The sequence below is a fragment of the Hipposideros armiger genome, unplaced genomic scaffold (assembly GCF_001890085.2).
Source record: "Hipposideros armiger isolate ML-2016 unplaced genomic scaffold, ASM189008v1 scaffold_1042, whole genome shotgun sequence".
NCBI classification, from domain to species: Eukaryota; Metazoa; Chordata; class Mammalia; order Chiroptera; family Hipposideridae; genus Hipposideros; species Hipposideros armiger.
The window spans coordinates 203,842-225,384 of record NW_017732392.1 but is presented as its reverse complement, the minus strand read 5'-3'; the positions used below and the strand labels follow the sequence as shown (position 1 = coordinate 225,384).

At 36.0% G+C, this 21,543-nt stretch overlaps 1 protein-coding gene across 4 annotated transcripts in view; it reads right to left on the bottom strand.

The window, feature by feature from the left end:
- Window positions 1-21,543, bottom strand: part of LOC109376047 (gamma-1-syntrophin-like) — a 464,896-nt gene that overhangs the window by 261,210 nt on the left and 182,143 nt on the right. For 2 of the 4 annotated variants that reach the window (XR_002122686.1, XR_002122687.1), the window contains one exon: window positions 18,738-18,813. The gene's annotated coding sequence lies outside the window, so the exon portion shown is untranslated. Of the gene's footprint in view, window positions 1-18,708; window positions 18,814-20,738; window positions 20,767-21,543 lie in introns of those variants that run through there. The other 2 variants (XM_019631708.1, XR_002122688.1) reach the window with 2 other exon arrangements.

The following is a 21,543-nucleotide window of genomic DNA, read 5'->3' as shown; positions in this document are numbered from 1 at the left end:
GAAATGATCCTATGCCTTAATCCTAGGGCAAAGTGTAATTAGAATGTAACACTGGAATGGGGCTAACTTCCTTATTTTACAGATGCAATAACTAAGGCTCAAAGAAAGTAGGTAAAGTTCTGAAATTCATAAAGCCTATAAATTGAGCCAGAGACTTTTATATCCAGACTAAGAAGAATCTGGTGACACTAAACTCATTCTGGCTTTGTTCTAAAACAAACAAAACCCTTTTGTTGTTATTTTTTTGCTTGCCCAGCATAAGTGAAGCCAGGCCCAGTTGGGACCCCCTTAGTACAGGCCTCACCATGTCCCCAGCCTCATCTTTCATTGATATAACTTAGTAATAGATTGTCCCCCAGCAGCTTGAGCTCAGAATGTCCCATGTCCCAGTTTACTGCTTTAGAATATTACCCTGAAATTTTTTGTTAATACCCTTATGCTTATTGGTCACAATCTCTATGATCTAGCATACTTTCCAGGCTACTCCCATCATTGTTCCTTGGTTGTTGACACCACCAAAGAGCCATGTCGCCAGAGAAAAGGTTCCATGCAGACCCCTAAACCATCTTGTAGACTCTGGAGGAATGCTCAGGTTTTCCCTTAAATACCCTAGGCTAGACTGCGAATGTTAAGGCAGTTTTCGAAGGTGTTAACTTGCTGCCTTCTCAGACTACTGGTGCTCTGACAATAAAATGCTTGCTTTAAAGCCCATCTCCTGTGTCAGTCTATTGGCTGAGCAGCACAGGCAGCATGAGCCGTGGACTCAGATGCCTTCCATTTTCATATGTATCAGACAGCCTAGGTACTTCCACTCAGGCTCTCCATGGCCAGGACTAGACTGGTTGGCTCTCACAGATCAGGACACACTTAGCTATCTCCCTGGATTCTCTGGCTCAATGTAATCCAGTAAATACTGAGAGGTAAAATGATGCAGCAAAATTTGGAGATTCTGTCTTTTATTATTCTGCCATAATAAACTAATTTACTGAGAGGAAAAACATTTATTAGTAATTGGTATCATTGGTCTTATCTCAAGAATAGGTTCCCCCCATAATTCTGTATTGAATGTATGGGTTTTTCAATATAATTTGTAGCTAGTTAATCAAAGACAGCAACATAAATGATTCACCAAGCTGTTTCAAATTGTGCTCTTGTGAGTAAACTGAATAATATTGATTCATCTGGCATATTGGAACAACTTATGCCAAGAATTGATGTTCCAAAATTAACACAAAATTGCAAAGCATCATTAGCCTCTGTCTTACAATGGTGATTTTGATGAACCAAAATAAGAATAAAAATAATTTTTAGAATAAATTATTGGTCTTGCCATCACCAAATGGCTACATATAATGCAGGTAGTTTGACTATCAAAGAAATGTTGTCCCCTGGAAAATTACAGCCTAATATTTAAAAACCAACCAACCAACAACAACAAAAAACACAGCCTAATGTTTTTTATTAAAAGTCAACATAAGGGCCTGCCGAGTGGCGCGATGGTTAAGAACTCGCTTGGGGCGCCAGAGGGCCCCAGTTCGGATCCCACATGTGAGGGCCAGTGACACTGCCCTCTACAGCTAAGACACTGAACAACAGCTCAACCTGGAGCTGGGTTGCCTTGAGTCGCCAGCGAGGGCATAGGCTGCAGTCCCTGTGGCAATGGGTTACCATGGGCTACCGTATATAGCCAGCAGCCAGCGTGAGTGGCCAGCAGCCGCCGTGAGCAGCCGCCGTGAGCAGCCGTCCAGAAGCGGGTGACTGATCTGCCTCGCCCAGGAAGAGTGCAATGATGGTGCCAAATTGGGCCAGTGAAGCAGCGTCCTCCACAACTAGACTGAAGAACAAAACGACAGCAACTTGTCTGTTCCCCTTCCCCCAATTCCCCAGCACTGTTCCCATCCCCCCAATTCCCCAATAAAAAAAAAATCTTAAAAAAAAAAGTCAACATAAACCTACAAGCTTTAAAAATAATGTGTATTTATAATATACAGTAAGCCGGTTGAAAACAGAAAAACGCTAAAATAATAAAATTTGAAAAGAACAGCAGTACAAGAAACAATAACAAACCGCTTCTCTAGAAAATAGTCTAAACCAGCAGGCTTATTGGCAATGAAAGGCAAGCTGTTTGTACTGTAATTACACCATTCTATCTAAGCCCAATTTACTTTTATTATCTTGTCATTTTACTTTTTTCCTACAGATCTCTAGCCGCCTTCCTTCATCTACTGAAAGAGTGAAAACCAAGTAGCTGATTCCTAACTTGGAGCCCATTACATTGCCTTGCTAATAATAGTTTTTGCCCCAAATGACCAGGCATGTCACTTCTGTGATGTGTGCAGAATCTTGCTGTGTCACAGGAAGTGTTAAAATGGCTTACAAATCTTCTACAAGAATATGCAAGAAGTCCTAATGGAACAATACACCTTTAAAAGGAACTGACAAATGTTTAAAGAAAAAAGAGTACTTGCTTTGACTATACTTTTCTAAAGCTTTCAAATGGAAAAGAGAATTCATTTGATTTGTGACATGCTAATTAGTTATAGGATAATCTTTATTTCTTTTCTCAGAAAAAAAAGATTGACATCAAAGGGAGCTATGCATTTGAAACTATTGGAAATAGTTATACTCATACTGATGTTTTTAATGCTGTCAACAGCAGACTCAAATTACTATGTCTTTTAATTTTAATTATACATAGTTATTGCCTCTTAATTCAGTAGAGCAGGTAGGATGATGTAGCAGCCATTTGAGTTTGTGACACAGAAAAATATCATTTGGAGATCATCTAAAATACCCCTTTATTTTTTAATTTGACACATTGAAAGAAAATAAATCAGAACTGTAATTCTAGGAGGAGAAATCATGGCACATAAGTTTTACTGCCTTGTTTTTTTGTTGTTGTTTTCTTGTTGTTGTTGTTGTTTTTGTTTCCTGACTGGCCTCCTCAGTTGAGGTAGGTGAGTATTATAAAACACAATTAACAGTTGAATTTTACACTAGACATATTATCTTATACAATGAAACATAAAATTGTTCCAGGAAGAATCAGAAGCAGAATGCAGGCCTTCCTCTGTAAAAACAGTGACAAATCACTAGACTGTGAGCTCCATAAAGGCAGCATTTATTTTTTATTCATCTTTGAATCCCCATGGTTAAAAAAAAATTAGTATATAATTGGTATTCAACACATACTTGTTGAATGGATGAATACATGAATGAAAGCTACCAAATAATTGTTATGGATAATTTAATTTTCAAATAGAAAATAGGGGATATCCATAACACAATCAAATGTTTTCCCATTGTTCTCAAAATAACATTCACTCAAATGTGCTCTAGAGGAGAATTAGATTATAATTTAACTTAGGTTAGAATTAGGTTTCAAAGAACCTTAATTCTTAGATCAGCTATTGACATCGATTTAAAATCTCTGTCTTTTAAAATACTTTTTTGTAAAGATACTACATGTCATGCATGGAATATTCAATACTCATACTTAAATTTTTATCTTTTCTGAAATATGTCAGGTGTTTAAATCTGCTGTGTAAATGTCACACTGTACCTAGATGCAAGCAGATTAACACAGGAGTCGTAACATGGTCTCACAGTGTATCTGGTACCCTGGAGTCTGAATGTCATTAGCTTATCTTCTACGCAGAACTGTAATCCCTCACCCACAGAACAAATTCAGAAATAAAACACAGCTATCAGTGACAAATCACAGTAGGGTCAACATATAACTTGATTTCTGATATAAATCATCCATTTCAGTTTCTAGTGGCTCTCAAAGTGTAGTCCGTGCATCAGCATTACCTGGGAAGTTGGAAATGCAAACTCTCAGGCACCACCCCAGACATACTGAATCAGAGAGTCTGGATTTGGGTCCCAGAAACCTCAGTTTTAACTAGCCCTCTCTGATTCTGATGAGTGCTTCATTTTGAGAACTACTACTCTGATATCTAAGGGTATTTAAAAAATATAATAAAGCCATAAGATCACATTACACAAGTATTTCCATTCTATGAATTTCATCCTTAAATTCATAGGCTCTCTGCTGGCTTAATTATGTTGCTTCCAATGTTTCTAAGGTCAGTGGTCTGGAGGTAAATATCCCTTATAAGATAAAGGGCAAGTTGTTGCTTCTGATCTCTTTTACTACTCCTACAGGGCCAACTTTGAATTTAGGAAGAAACATATACTTCATTTGGGTAAAAGCCACTGGTTTTGAGTGGAACTCAGAACAAGAGAATGATCAGCAACAGATCCAGACTGCTGTGCAAGCTGCTCTGCCATTTGGGTTATGTGGTGCCGCATATATGATGGATCTTGGAACTTCAGTGGTGGTCAGGGATGCTGTTTTAACTTTTGGCATGCCCCTCTAGGTGAATTATAGCTCAGGTTCTGAGGATTTTGGAACAAAGCTCTACCATCCAAAGTGGACATCTACTCTCCTTCTAAGAGACAGATTTTTGTCTGTTATAGGGGCTTTGAAGAGACTAACATTTAATCATGGGCCACCAAGTTAGTCTGTACCCATTATGAAATGGGTACTCTTTAGTCCAAAAAAACATAACATTGGGTATGTATGTCAACACCCATTGTCAAATGGAAGTGATATATACAAGTTGGACCTGAGTATATCATGAAGGCACAAATTGCATGAAGAAGTGGCCCAAAGGCCCATGGTCCCCACTCTTGCTACAATGCCTCCTCTCCCTCCCCATGCCCATACCTATGGCCTCATAGGGAGATCCCTCTGACTAGTTGACCAAGGACAAAACAACTCAGACTGGTTTACAGATATATTTGCAAGATATACAGAAACCATCCACTACAGCCTCACTCCAGAATAGTCCTGAAGACGACCATGAAGGAAATTACTCCCAGTGGATACAACTTTGGTCAGTATACCTACTTGTTCATTTTTCCTAGAAGGAGAGATGGTCAGAGATTGTTTTATGAGCTGATTGACTTATAAGTTGAAGCAATGATTTGACTAAATGGTTAAGAATTTGAAGGAATATGATTGGAATATTGGTGACGAGAGGTCTGGGAAAGAGGTAAGTGCATAATCCACTGCAAATCAGCATAGAATATGAAGACATTTGTGTCCTGTGTGAATTATTACCAACAAGTGATCTAGGCTGAGAAATATTTTAATATTGAGGATAGGATGACCCATTTTCTGATGTCAGTCAGTCTCTTTTGCTAGCACTTCCTGTCATATCTCATGGGCTGGTGAAAAAGATTGGCCATGGGGCAGTGATGGAAGTTATACATGGGCTAAACAACATAGATGTCCACTCATCCAGGCTAAACTGCATACAATCACTGCTACTATGGCCGAATTTCCTGGGGTCAGCCAGCTGCCCAGTGGCAAGTTGATTACATTGGACCACTTTCATCATGGAGGGGGTAGCATTTTGTTCTTAGTGGAATAGACAATGATGACTGATATTGATTTGCCTTTCCTTGTTATAGTGCTTTTGTCAAAATTGCCATCCAGGAACTTATAAAATACTCTTTCAGACATCATATAGCATTGTTTCTGACCACAGAGCTAATTTCACAGCAAAATAAGTGTGGTAATTAGTTCATGCTCATGAATTCTTTGAAATAATTGTATCCTGAGTTTGTATTATACTTGCATGGTTTTGTAAAATTTGACATTTATTACCTTATCAGTTACACAATGAGCCCAAGATATCATCTTCTTAACAAAACTACTGCAAACATTGAATAAAAATTTAAACATAATATTTTCCAAAATTATTTGTGACTTTTAAAGTGAAATAAAGATGTAGTATCTTAAATTCATTTGCTAATATTATTTGCTTATTGTTTGAAGGAAATTACATTAAGCATTTTATATGTATTATCAATTTATTCTTTCCATAGCACTATGATTTATGTGTCCAAGATCTCACAGCTAGTGAATGATGCCAAAACTTTTGACCTGCTCAGCTTAATTTTAGAGCTATGACTATTAGCATAACCTGCAATATTTTCTAAACATATTATAGAACCTCACTACTTTATGAAAGACATTAACATCATCAGAGAAATCAATGTTACAAAGTACAATTAGAATAAGAAAAAAAATTTAAATTGTTCTTTGTTTTGCTAATAATGAACAGTTGAAATGATTTTAAAATATTATTTAAAAAAAGATTGGGAAGTTTCATGGGAATAAATATATGCCATAAAAAATATCTAAATTCCATAAAAGGATATTTAAATGTGAACTGAGAACATTTAAAACATTTTTTCTCAAAAAAGTAGCAACCACATTTTAAACTTAAAGCTCCAATGTATATTGTTTACACACCATTAAGTCAGGCTGGGGAAGACAAACACTATGATATAATATCACTCAGGTGAATTCTCAAAATGCCAACCTTGTAAAAGTATACAGTAAAATTGTGGTTACCAGGATTTGGAGGGTAGGGGACTAGGGAAGTTGTTGTTTAAGGATACAAGCTTGGAACAAGTAGTAAAATAGTCCTAGAGATCTAATGTGCAGTATAGTGAATATAGACGACAATATTGTTATGATCATCAAATGTGGTAAGAGACCTGGTCTTAATTATTCCAACCACAAAAACGAAATAATTATGTTATGTGATAGGGGTGCTATCACTATAGTGGCAATCATAGTGCAATATATAAATGTATCATATCAACATGTTGTACACTTTACACTTATATACAATGTTGCATATCAAATATATTTCAATTTTTAAAAGTAGCAAAACTATTGTATAAAAAAATGCAATATGAGTGATACTGAATGAACAAATATGGGTTGGAAGATGTATTAATTTGGGAATAAAAAGGTAGCGACATAATATTAGATAGCTACTGCTCACCTTGGTAAGAAAGGTTCCAGTGGAATAATGGGTGTAAACTTGTTTGTAACAGTTTCAGGAGTAAATAAAATGTAAAGATTTGGAAATACTGAATATTTACAGCCACTTTTAGTATTTTGGTATAGAAGTAAGCAGAAATTGCAGGCTAATGCTAGAGGGATAAGTGGAATTAAAGGAAATATTTTATTTCATTTTATGATATAACCATGTTTGTATTCTGATGGAAATAAAAAAATAGAATAGAGAGGGACAAATTGGAGGTACTTGAATAAATAATTTTAGGAGTAAAGTCCTTAGGCTAATTAAGAAAGATGGAGACTAATATAAAAGTGAAGTTTTGGGCTAAGATGAGAGCACATATGTTTCATTCATAGGAACAGGAGGGATGTGGGTAGAGATGCAGATAGTTTGGTAGATTTCCAGGTGAATAGATAAGATAACTCCCTTCTTATTTGCTTCTATTGTAGTAAAGTAAAAACAAGCTAATTAGATATAATGATAAGGGGCGGAAGAGGTTTGCTGGAATTTTGAGAGAGAATGAAGATATAAATAGCCATGCCAGACAAACGATTATTGACAAGTAATAATTATGATCTGATTGAAGTTTGGGGTCAAAATTTTTAAATGGACTCATTAGAATAATTGTATGTTCTTCTTTAATCATATTCTGCTATTTGGGTAAGCATATAGAAACATGGTTTAACCCTGGTTAAGATTTTTTCAGGTAAGTATTAGGAAAAGAGAAAAGAGCAAAAAAAAGAAAAAATGTTAAAGATGTATGTGATAACCATAATAGTGATTTTACTAATGTATTATGGAATCCATGTTTTATAAGGAGGGCATTGAGGCATAAAGGGTATAGACACTAATAGATTAGAAGTCCTTAACAAACTCTGGAGTAGAATAACTAGAGTAGTGAATAGAAAAGAGAGAATATACAGTCAAAATCTAAGATTTTACAGATAGTACAGTAAAAGGCCATAATGCAATAATAACTTAATAGGAATGAATGGTTGTAGAAGAATGGACACAGAGCTGAGAGGGAAGAGGTGTAGAACTGAAAGGCCAGAGTGTTGAATCTTCTACGTGAATATTGAAGCATAATAACTGCATAAATAGTGTAGAGAAACACCATTTGTCAGATGATATATCTTTAGTATATGAGCAAGACTGACCAAATTTCAGCAGGTGATGTTATCAAGCATGTATATAACAAATAAAATATGATGGAATGCATTGCAAAAGAGCAGCAGTTCATGAGGAAAAGATCTGGATAAACATTAAGCAAAGAGGAGCAAGGTGAATTGAACACATGTGGACCTCCACATCTAGCGGTTCTTGAGATCTAGAAGAGGTAGCCACATTTGAGAAGGCTGGAGAGGAAGCATTGCCCCAGGGAATTTCAAGTTTTAAATTAGGGCAAAGTTGAGAACCATATGACTTCATTAATATGTGGGATATAAGACTGAAAGTAATAAAAAAACAAGACAAACAAAGAAACAAAAACTCATGGACACAACTGTTTAGTGGTTACCAGAGGTGAAGCAGGGAGAGGAGATGGTAAAATAGGGTAAAGGGGGTCAAATATATGGTGATGGAAGAACTGACTCTGTGTTGTGAGCACACAGTGTGACACATAGATGACATATTATAGAATTTTACACTTGAAACCTATGTAATTTTGCTAACCATTGTCTCCCCAATAAACTTTTTATAAAAAATGTTTTAGAAAGAGAAAAAAAATTATTAGGGCAAGAATGCGAAAGGAATACTTATGGTATTTAAAAAGAGAGAAGATTTTGCTGATATTCAGATAAGAGGTTACAACCAAATGGGGCGAGACATGCAATGATAGAGTTAGGGGTTGGTCACCATCTGATATGAAGCACCTGTGAATGTTCAGTTTCTCAGTTTCTCAGTGACTCTGAGGAAAGAAGGGAGGAAAATGCATCACACTGGCTCTAGTTTTCCAACAGTCAAATTCTGCCATGTGGATCACTGATTCCATAGCACTTCTTAGATCTTTGGTGTCTCTCCTTAATGAGAAATTTCCAGGAAAAGGAAAAATGATGAATGGTATGAGATGCAGAAATAACATGAGGAGTTGATGACTTATACCTGCATAAAGTATTTCAAAGTCCAAGGAGACTTGAGCACTGCCCTAGTGGTTGAAGCTAGAATAAGTGACCAAAACAAATAGGAGAAACCAGGAGAACCTGAGATGGTTCATAAGATGTGTCTTGTACACACATGCATGCTCGCAAGCGCACACACACACACACACACACACACACACACTATGTTTTTTGAAAAATGCTTCCTGTTATGGTTGAGGATAATTCTATAACTAATATATTGGGTCATCACATAATCATAGAATAATTTTGACTTAGTAATGTCTACCCATCTTTTACATATTTCTCTCTTCCATTTCATCTTTATTAATTATGTTACTTAACTGAAGACTCATTCTATTGATTCTTAAAACCCTAAACTATTAAAATGAGTTGTGTCATGTAGTTGAGAGAATACTGGATTAGTTGACAAAATCCTAAAGAGGCCATTGTTATTCTGCCATTATCGCAACATATAACTTTGGAAAACTGTAATTGGCAATAACAGAACCTGCCATCCATACATTAAAAGTTGTGTGTTGCACAGAAATTACATATATATAACACAACAGGTGTTATTGTATATTCATTTATCTCTGTGTCTTCAATACATAAGCATTTAGAGTAGGATTATCACTTTGTAAATGGTTCTTTTCTAAAATAAAGTGTTTGTTAACTTTGATCTAACTTTAGAAAATAATCTTATATTCTCTTTCAGATGTTACCACTTGCTCAAGTTCAGACATTATACTGTGACACAAGTAGAGAATAATTTTGAAAATCCGCTTGGGTTTTTAAATAGCATAATAATTCTTGTATTGTGTCATGACATTCATTTCAGTGGAACTGTGTTTCTTCAGCTGACCAATTTGTCCCTTCTCAAACTGTTGATTTTCCTCGTGTTATTTAAAAAGTAGTATGTAGAAGAATCCATTGAAATTACAGGAGACTAAAAGGTAACACATTTTAAAAGCATCTTACTTTTTATAGAGCATTATCCATTAGCAAAAATATTACAGTTAAATTATTGTATCATTTCCTTATATTTAATCATTCTTATAAACACACTAACTACCACATTAGTTTTAGAAGGAAATTAAAAACCTGTTAAATATTATCCAATGTACTAGTGTTATTTTCTTCCTAAATACAGTACTTACAGTATTAACTTGTTCAAGCAACAAATGCTATAAATACCAGTTCAACTCAATTCAGTTAAAAAATAATGACAATGTACAATGTGAAAATATGAACTCTCCTGAGGCCTCTATCTCTACCTATTTATGAAGATGAAATAATGAAAATCCTAGTCAAATGGTTGTTTTTGAAGTTTCAGTTTGTGGAAAGGCAAGTATGCTGAATTATATAATTAAAAGAACCAGGGGTCACGTTTATGTTAAAGTCCATTACGAAAATCAAACACAAAGACTAAGGTCAAAAGTCAGACAGAGCATCTGAGGGGTTCAAGGTACAGATAAATGAATTTGGAGACTGAATAAAGTGTAGGGTCATAGGATCTGAGCCAAAGTAAGTTGATTAGAAATCAAGTCCAGGGCAGTCACCACCAACAGTGTTAAACTACAGACTCATGGTTCAGATAAACTGGATGAAATGACTGGGATTGAATAAATAATATTAATAATAGAGTACATTTCAGCCTTTTTATTTTCAAGAGTTCACAACCTGGTAGAGAATACACACAAAATAATCTAAAATGCTTTTATATAGACGTATAGAAAAAAAGAACTAGTTAGGTTTGGGGTACCTGAAAACTTTGTGGATGATAGTGTAATTTGTGCTTGGGTTCTTGTATGATAAGAAGGTGTTTAATAGAGAAAAAAATCCTTTGGATAATTACTACTATACAGAGTTAGCAGCATTGAGGAAAAATGTAATTTCAGAATGAGGCAAAAATGGACCCAACAGGAAAAACAAAAATAGTTATAATGTGAGTCAAAAAATGAGAACACTGGATGGTTATAGACTTTATGAACAATTGGAATTTTAAAAGTAAGGGGAGCCAATTGTATGATTGAATTTTGCAGAGAAGTGGAGGATGATGTAGACTAAATATTGACTAAGTACATCATATGATTTGATGATGAGCCTTTATATTGTCTTTGTTCATTTATGCATTCAACTATATTGTTTATAATTGCATTTTCCAATTTGTTAATTTCACAACTTATGTGTTAGGCAACCACTTAAAATTTTCTTAAGGTTTGTGTGTGTGTGTGTGCAGAGAGGGAGACAGGGCAGCGGAGGAGGAGGAGAAGGAGGAGGAGGACGAGAAGGAGGAAGGAGGAAGGAGGGGAGGAGAAGCGGGGTGAAGAGGGGTTGGAGGGAGAGGAGAAAAAGAAGAGATAAGAAACCTCTCTTGGTTTCTCTCATGAGTGCTATGCCTTTCTCATATAACATGCAAAAATTATAACTACCTTAATTTTCTGTTTTTAATTTTTTGTTGGCATATAGCTGCTCATAGTATTTTCTTACAATTTCCTGTATTTCTGTGGGATCTGTTGTCACTTCCCCTCTTTCATTTCTGATTATATTAATTTGGGTCATCTCTCTCTTTTTCTTGGTGAGTCTGGCTAAGGGTTTGTCGATTTTATCTTTTAAAAAAACCAGCTCTTGGTTTCATTGATCTTTTGTATTGTTTTTTTGGTTGTTTTTAATTTTTTAATGTCTTTGTCTGCTACCAAATATCACTCATGATGTTATATTTGCCTGGTACAGTTTTAACAAACTTCATTATTTCGGGGAAAATTACTCTAATTATGAGGTATGACTATAAAATATGGTGAATATTTCAATTAAAAAATTGATTACAGTAAAAGACACATTACCATTAATTCTCCTCAAAATACTCCCCCTCACTTCAAACACACTTATCCCATCATCCTTGACACTTTCTGAAGCAGTTCTGAAATTCCTCTTTTGTGAGTGTCTTTAGTTGTCCTCTCGTAGCTGCCTTGATGTCCTGAATAGATTCAAAACATTTACCTTTCATGGTAATTTTGACTTTGGAGAAAAGCCAGAAGCCACACGGTGCCAGGTTCAGTACATAAAATGGTTGAGGACACACCCTAATATTTTCATGTGACAGAAATTACCATATACCACAAGCGATGTGTGACACAGAGCCTTTCTGTTGTGATAAAAAAAAATACAGTGAATGCTGCTGTGGAGTGGATGGAGGAATGCCATCCAACAGAAAGGCAGAGATCTTTGATATGGGAAGCAACATGTTGAACCTTAATAACAGTGTGTGACAAGTTCAAACTTGTTCAATGCAGTCAAGTCAGGTGTGAGCTATGGTTGAGAGAAGGTGTGTATTAAACTGTGCCGTAAATCATCCTCCATTATGACAATGTTCTGTGTTGCTCAGAGTTCGTGCTCTAACCAACTGAGCCACCTGGCTAGCCAAAGAGTATTTGTTTTTTTAAGTTTTTTATTGGGGAATTGGGGAAGGGGAACAGCCAAGTTGTTGTTCTTCAATCTTAGTTGTGGAGGGCGAAGCAAGCTCAGCTCCAAGTCTAGTGGTGCCACTCAGCTCAAGGGCTGTGTTCAGTTAGTTGCAGGTGGGTGTAGCCACCATCCTATGCGGGAGTTGAACCAGCAGCCTTGTTGTTTTTAGCGTGTTCACTCTATCCCCTGAGCCAGCCAGGTGGCAGCTCAGGCAAAATGCCAAGTTCAGTCTTTAGTTGTGGGCAGGCGTAGCCCCCCATTCCGAACAGGCAACCTTGTTGTTAGGAGCACATGCTCTCACCAGCTGAGCCATCCTGCCACCTGTTGGCATCTCAGCAGCAGCTCAGCTTGGGCGCAGCTCACTGGTCCATGTGGGAATTGAACTGGTGACCTGCAGCTCAGAGCTCACACTCTTGAGCAAGCTCTTAACCAACTGAGCCACTAGGCTGCCTCCCAAGAGTATTTTTTTAAAGTATCTTTTCAATGTATTGGTTCTTAATTCTAAAGCAATACTACAAAAGTATTATATTGTTAAAAAGCATAAAATTTAAAAATTGACAATATCAACTGCTGGCAAGGATATGGAGCAACAGGAATGCTCCTTCATTGCTGATAGAAATGCAAAATTGTGCAACCACTTTGGAAGACAGATTCACAGTTTTTTATAAAACTGTTCATAGCCTCACAGTTTTATATTATACAGCAGTTGCACTACTGGGTATTCAACCAACTGATCTGAAAAATTATTAAAGCATGCACATGAATGTTTATAGTGGCTGTCTTCATACTTAACTTCAGTAGATAAATGAGTAAACAAACTGCAGTCAAACCATAAAAAGATATGATGAGTAATTTTAAATGCATATTGTTAACTGAAAAGAGGTAGGCTGAAAAGGCTAAATACTATATGATTTGTATTATATGATATTTGGAAAAAGGCACAGTGGAAGAGATGACAAAAACATCAGTAGTTCCCAGAAGTTTAGAAGAGGAGCGCTGAATAGGTGAAGTACACTAAATATTTTTAAATGATGAAACTCCCCTGAGTGATACTATAATGGTATCTATATATAATATATAATGGTGTACTATAATGATACATGGTAACATGCCTTTGTTAAAACCTACAGAGATTTAGAGCACAAAGGGTGGGTATTAATGCAAATGAAACCAAGTGTGGGACCCCTCTGGGTACAAGGCCCTGTATAACTGTACATTTCTCCCATCCATGAAGTCAGTGCTGCTCCTGTTACATTGGTCTATGTTTGTATAATGAGCTTGTAATCCCTTGTAATTCTGAGCAGACTCTGGGAAACAAGAGCCTTTATGGTTCTGGTTGGGTAGGACCAGGTCGTCTAGCTGCTGTAGCTCCTCCTCTGTGAGAATAATGGATGTTGTGTTGAAGATGGGCCCCTATATGCAGTGGGGGCTGCCAAGGATCTTAGGAAATAAGGCACTGACTGCAGCTGAGGCTCTATAAGCATGGAAATAGTGTGAGCCATCACCAGGAAAATTTCAGCCTGATAGCAAAAAGCAGCTGAAGTTCAGAAAGTGGGCAGGACTGAGTGGGTGTAGAAAGTATATGAACTATGTCCATACTCATATAAGAGCACTATATCTCTCATCATTTCAATTGCCATTCCCCAGGGTTTCTCTAATTCTCTTCTGCAGCTGTGATACAGTGCACTGCATTTAAACTAATAATATTTATAAAATTTTTGTTGCTTCCTTTATCATCAAAGGTTTCTGATACTGACGTAAAGATTTTCTTGTGAGTCTTCACAGTCTGAAAAAAAAGATACATGAATATACTTTGAGCCATGAAATCCTGAAAATAGTTTTCATTTGGCCAGAATTACCCAAACTTCTCTTAACTGAATTTTCCAGAATAGGGAGATACGGAATTTCTAAGACTAAAATAAAACAGCCTAGATTATTCTGTCCATGAAGGAAAGAAATACTAAGAGGTATCAAAAACCCAGTCATACTTAATGAAGATGGAAAAAGGAGTATCAAAGGGATTTCTTCCTCCTTTCTTTTTCTTTCCTTCCTTCCTTCCTTCCTTCCTTCCATCCTTCCTTTCTCTCTCTCTCTCTCTCTCTCTCTCTCTCTCTCTCTCTCTCTCTCTCTCATCTACATCTATCTCTCTATCTCAAGCTCTATCTCTGCCCCCCACTACTTCGTTTTTTTCTTCCTTTCTTTCAATGTAGCAAGACTATACTCAACTATAGGAGAATGTCTTTGAAATGCACAGAATGCAGCTCCAGAAACATTTTTATCAACCCATTATTTTTTCTAAAGTATTTATTTAGTATCCTATACATCTTGGCATGATGGTAGATCCTGGGGCTAAAAAGATAAATAATAGTTTCTCCCCTCAAACTCATGGAAACAAAAAATAAGTAAAAACCAAAACACAGGTAAGGAAACTTGTTTCTATACCAGAGAACAGTATTACTATAACACCTTGGCCAGGAGCTGCAATTCCAACAGCTTATTCAGTCACATCCCCATAAGCAAGATGGATGGTAAGTGGATCACAGTCAGAAGACATTAAGAAAGTTGCCAAAAATATGAACTCAGCCTTGGGCTCAAAGCTAAGCTTCTTTGCACTTTATAATTGTGTCATTTTATCCATGAAAGACAACATAATCATGATAGAGAACATGATAGACAAAACTGAAGTAGCAGTATTTTACCAGTGCAGCTGGTGATTCTAACATCTCAAACATGCCTGAAAGGACTGGGGATTTGAGGAACAATTCTGGTGGCAAATAGGCCACCATTTGCATCTTGTGAGCAGAGACATTGTGTAACACAAAGAGGGAACAGACAGCAGAAACATCAACCAAAGTGCAAGGTCAGATGCTTCAAACATCTTCAAAGTACAGAATAGCAGCAACAGTTTAAAATGTAATCATTCAAATATTAACTATTTATATTATAGTAATCTTGTTCTGACAATAAGAAAATGTCCTAAAAGGCAGAGCTCTCCCCTAGCCAAGTAAGGAGTGAGGCAAGCACAAAGTCGGAGCAGGCTGTTGAGCTGAGACATCTGCTCACACACTGGACATCCAGTTTGGTCTTGCTAAGGGGACTATTTTCCATTCAAATGTGAGGCCAGTCTACCTTTAAATGTGGACACATATGAGCATCAATAAAACATGGGAGGCACAAGTAAAGTTCTACAGGTCAGATGAGAGACTATAAGAAACCCACTAATAATGCATGCGGATACATTCAGTTTTAAAATATTTCTTATGTGCAAAGTATCAGAAAATAGGTAATGTGAGCATTCTATATAGGACTGTGTTTACTATTTCTCCTCTTTATTCATCCAGTCTCAAAACGATATCAATTCAGATGTGTTGCTTCTCAATAAGTATGTAATAAGTAATAAGCACTTTAAAAAAAAATGGGGGCTGGCCAAGTGGCTCATTTGTTAAAAGTTGGCTTGGGAGTGCAAGCTCTGAGCAACAGGGCTGCCAGTTCGGGCCCCTCATCAGCAGTGATGCTAAGCCCTCTACAGCTAAGATGGTGAATAACAGCTTGACCTGGAGCTGAGCTGCTGTGAGTCACCAGCAGTGGAGTAGCCTGCAGTGGGGCTGCAGTGGGCCGCCATAAGCTACTGTGAGTGGGAGCCAGTGTGAGCGGCCCTCGCTGGCAGCCAGTGAGAGCTGCCATGAGCCGCCATGAGCAGCTGTCCAATGGCCGGTGATCAAGCTGCCTCAGCTGGAAAGAGAGCAATGATCGCAATACCAACATGGGCCAGTGAAGCGACATCTTTCACAACTAGGCTGAAGAACAAAAGAAGAGCAAATTGTCTGTTTCTCTTTCACGATTTCCCAACGCTGTTTCCTCCCTCCAGTTCCCCAATAAAGTCTTTAAAAAAAAACATGGGAGGCATAGATATATACCTAAGAACATAGAAAAATGTTTGAAATGAATCTGGAGATTTTAAAAATAATATACTTACTCTTTTTTTTAAATTAAAGTTTATTGGGGTGGCAATTGTTAGCAAAGTTACATAGATTTCAGGGGTACAATTCTGTAATACATCACCTATATATCACATTGTGTGTTCACCACCCAGAGTCAGTTCTCTTTCTATCACCATATATTTGATCCCCTTTACCTTCATCTACCACCCCCCTTCCCCCTAACCCTCTGGTAACCACAAAACTATTGTCTGTGTCTATGAGTTTTGTTTCTTAATTTGTTTTTCTTGTTCTTTTATTGTTTTCAGTTTTATATCTTGAGATTATAATACTAAGCAAAATAAGTCAGACAGAAAAAGTAGAGAACCATATTATTTCACTGATATGTGGTATACAAAATTAATAACATCTTTACTCTTTGTGATAGCAGAAAAAGTGCTTTGAGGAAGGGAACAGCCACCCTCAAATGAATTGTCATTATTCTCCTTACAACTGCCTTTCTCCCTTTTTTTCATTTATAATATGTAACCTCTCTTGAGATTCTGTCAGGGTTTACAGTGTATGGTACTTTGCACAATGATGAAGTGCAAGCAGATAGAGCAACACGTGACACTGGGAAATTCTAAATAGGTAATAAATTACTCTCTCTTGCAGAGCAATAACTTTGCCATTTATGGCTAGCACAGCATAATTTGGGTAGTTCCCACTTCTATGGTTTGCTCTCTGTCTCTTTCATATGGGTTTCATAATTGAAAGCTAGGAAGCCAAGGAGCACAGGGTTCCAGGAAATATAAATATTCATCAGGTCTGAAAGATTTTTGGGAATGAGGAATGGATTCAAATATAAGGAAAGGCTTGTGGTAGAGAGGACAAGTAGTTCTAGAGCACTCACCCATTTCAATAAAAAAAATGTTCTTTCCCCCTCTCTTTTATCTATTGAACCTCTCTATGGTATTTTATTTGAAGAGAAGATATAACTGTAAGAAAAGTCTTAGCTATGAGAAATCATTTAAAGTTCTTGGATATAATCCAGCATTTTTGGTGCACTAGAATGTGTTCTTCTTTTGCCCTAGGAAAATATTCATTAGAATTTTGTGACTTTATTAAAATGATGAGAATGCAATATTTAATTTAAAGATGAGGAAAAAGCTACCTGCTTTCAGGTGGTTCGGAATCAGGAGTAGGTGAGGAAAGAACAAACAATCTATTAGCAACCCACCCCTATCTGGATTCTACTATGACAAATATAGCACAATACGGCTTCCATACCTAAAAGAATATTTAACAAGAAGAACAACCTTAGACCTAATTGTTTGTAATCCTAAATGGCTCTGAACTTCACCACAATCTTTGAGAACCCACTAATAAGTCATCTGCAAGGATGCATCCAGTTTTAGAACTCTATGAGTTTCATAACTCACAGGTATACATACTGATGTAGTCTTGTCAATTTAATATTACATTTAAATATTATTTAATACAATAATATATGCACAATACACTTTAAGTATCAGCATTCATTTAAACATAATAGATGACAATGAGTTTTATGATATTCACTGAAACCACAGTAGAAGTCTTGTAGTGCCAAGAAATAAAAACTCAAAAATACTGTGACAATTTATTAGAAAAGTAGATTTAGTGATTTGTATCCAAAATTTTGGCTACTAGGTTCTAATCTTTCTAGCAAATAGACTTTGAGTCTTTCTGAAAGAAACACTTATCCTAGCACCACGGTCACAGACAATATTTATCTTCTACCTACTCTGACTATGCTAGCTCACACTCCCTTTCTGAGGGTATATTTGATTTATTTTACAATTGCATACATTTTTCATTTTTTTGTTGTGAAAAAACAAAAGGAATGTGATAGTCCCCTAAGCTCTAGTGTTGTGAAGCATTTTATGAAGAACTTTCCAAGTCACTCTTGGATTATTACTTATCTACCCTTTCTCTAGGACTCCAGGGCTCACTGAAATGTGTGACACTAGTTCTCATCTTGATAAGGAGTCATAAACCATTTATCATAAAGTAAGCTTTTGAAAAACTGATTAATATTGTTCATTCCTCTGAATAATGCTTATTAAAGTAACAACATAAATTCAATATAGTTTAAATGAATGTGGTGGAAAAACATGTCCAAATACAGTCTAATTGCTAAACATTGGCATGCGTTTGGAATGTTGCTACCTTCCCCACACTAGGAGATTTTTTTTTAAAGTTTGCTATTGCTCTAGAACATACAAAGAGGCTTAATAATGAAGAAAATAACTTTTTTATAGAGATATAGAGAAAGAATTTTTAAAATAATTTACTCACAGTGACATATTGAAAAGTAATGGTCTTACTTGAGTTTAGGTAGAGCAATATTCTCTTTTTATCAGAATTCACTTCTCTGGCAATCTCAACATTCTGGAGAATAGTCTAGATATAGAAAGCAAAAATAAAAAGCCTTATAAATATTCAAAAGAGAAGCAATACAATGTATACACTAAAACTTATTCACTTTATCCATAGTTAGACATGTATTCAATTTACATTTATATCACATACAATTTTACCACATTTCCTTCTTAATTTCTAGGAGTAACTCAAAACCTTGTGAATCATCAAGAAGATGAAATAAGATAATTATTCCCCAAATGGCTAATGTCACAAAATTAAGTTTTGCAGAACACATTTTATGGAGATTGGCTTTAAAAAAAGTACCAAAGGATATTTGATAATCTGCCCAAAATTGTATCTGGCAGTAGTTGGCATTGACATCTAAACAGCCAATACTGCAGCCTTAAGAATGACTCCAAATTACAAATATTGGTAATATTTAAAAGCCTATTTTGTGAGGAATTGCCTATTGATTTGATGCCAAGAAGTGATTACTATTTTTTTTTTAGCTGAGCCATCCTGCCACCTGTTGGCAGCTCAGCGGCTGCTCAGCTCGGGCCAGACTCGAACCACTGTTGCTCAGAGCTCAAACCTTAGAGCGAGCTCTTAACCAACTGAGCCACTCAGCCGGCCCTGTGATTACTATTTTTAATAAGACATAGATATTAACTCAGTTGCATAATGAGAGAGAGGAGGGGGTAGAAGGTTGACCTCTATAAATCAAGGCTTGAGCAACAGATCACTAATTCTAAAGGTTGGAATGATATTTCTGCCTCTGCCACTTAATTTTTAATGATCCCATTTAAATTGTTTGTCATCTCATGAACTGTAGTTTTGAAAATACTTTTATACTTTAATAAAGTAATAGTCAAGTGAGATGTTATAATTAGTAGAGCAATGGTTATCAAGAGAAGTTCCAGGAGCATACAGCTGGCTGCATAGGGGTTGACTGTATGGCTCATCAAAGACACATATCTGATTCAATAGGTACATTCTGACTCTGAATCTGATTCAGATTTCTACAGAGCTTATGAATATGGCATATTAATAAGCTTCCCAGAAAAACCTGAACCTTAGCCAAGTTGAGAATCCTAACCTATAATATAAACTTCTGGGCTGTGGTAGGAATAATTCAGAAATGTCTCCTAGATTCCTGACACCTGACAAACACTCTATGCTCTTTTATGATTGTGGGCTGAACTTGGTACTAAGATGTATTTCACTCATGTGATGAAGTTCCATTAAATGACAAAGGTGAAGGGATTCTGCTGCTGTAATCTCCCAAGTTAGTTAATTTTCAGTTAACCAATTTAAGGGAGATTCTTTTGGGTAGTCAGACTTGGTCAAGTGGGAACTCTCACAAATAGTAGGATATTAAAACTCGGACAGATCTCCTGCTGGTTTTGAAGAAGTAAGCTGTCTTGTTGGGAGAGGGCCACATGCTTAAGTCCTTTAGAAAGTGGCTGCCAGGAGCTCAGAGCAACCAGTTGGTGACACACAACATGAAAATGGAGAAATCAGTACTACAAATAAATATAACTGGATTCTGCCAATGACTTGAATTAAAAAGACTCTGATCTCTGTATGAGAACAGAGCCTGGTCAACACTGTGATTGCAATCCTGTGAGACCCTGCATGTGAATTAAGGTTGTTTTTAATATAAGTTTAAGAGTCAAGATTATGTATTAATTAAGAATAATATTAATTGCACTGTAATTATCAACATCGCATCTTAAGATATATAAATTTTAAGACTTATTTCACATATAAAATTTAATTTGTTTCTGTTATTTTTAATTGTTTTCTATGAACTAATAATTTAACCTAATTATGTTTATTTTTTTCTATAAATATATTCTATAGGTTGAAATAATAAGCATATATAAAAAGAAACAAATAAACAACAAAACACATTTGTGTTCCACAGGACCATGTTGAGGTATGAGAGTAGGAACATTCCTTACAGAATAATGTTTCTTCACTCAAGCTGGCCCACGCCTGGTTTGCATAGGTACAGAGGGGAACAGATATTAAAACTTGATCACACTATGAGTAAAACAAAGAAGCCAAATAAAAAGTAAAGCAATGTATAGCTCAAAGCAGAGTTTGCTACAGCAACTAAAGAGACACCTAAAGAAGATAGGTTGATTAATTTATCATGTAAGAAAATTCAAAGATTTTGCCAACCAGGATATATGAGGCCAAAAAGAAATCCCACAGCTTTCACTATGATGTCTTTCCTCAGGGTCTGAGTTCCCTGGCTGATCTGCCTTCCTATCTCTGCCTTTCTGGATCTTAGTAGGCATGTTTTACATATGGTGTTCAGGATTTTAAGTTGTACTTAAGTGGTATAAATAAGCAAAACTCATTGTATTCCATATTATTCATAAACATAAATTTAATTCCATTTTTTAATTTAGGAATTTAACAGAAAATTTTTAAATATAAAATTTCAGAGTCTACATGTGATTTAAAAAATATCTTGACTTTAGTTATTCAGTAAGCAATTTAATAAGATACATTATCTGTATGCTGTATTTTGAATTTTCATAAAATAAATTATTATTTACTGAAAATACTATAAGGAAAAGAGATTCAAGAAAAATATAGAAAAGTTAAAAACAGAAAATTAAGTAAATTAAATGTAAAGTATTTTGGAATACTATTCATCTATACAGAAATTTAAACCAATCATTGTGCCTTGCATATTATTTAATGAAGTAAAACGTTGTTGAAATACTACTGGGGCTTAAATCCAACGGTTTAGCA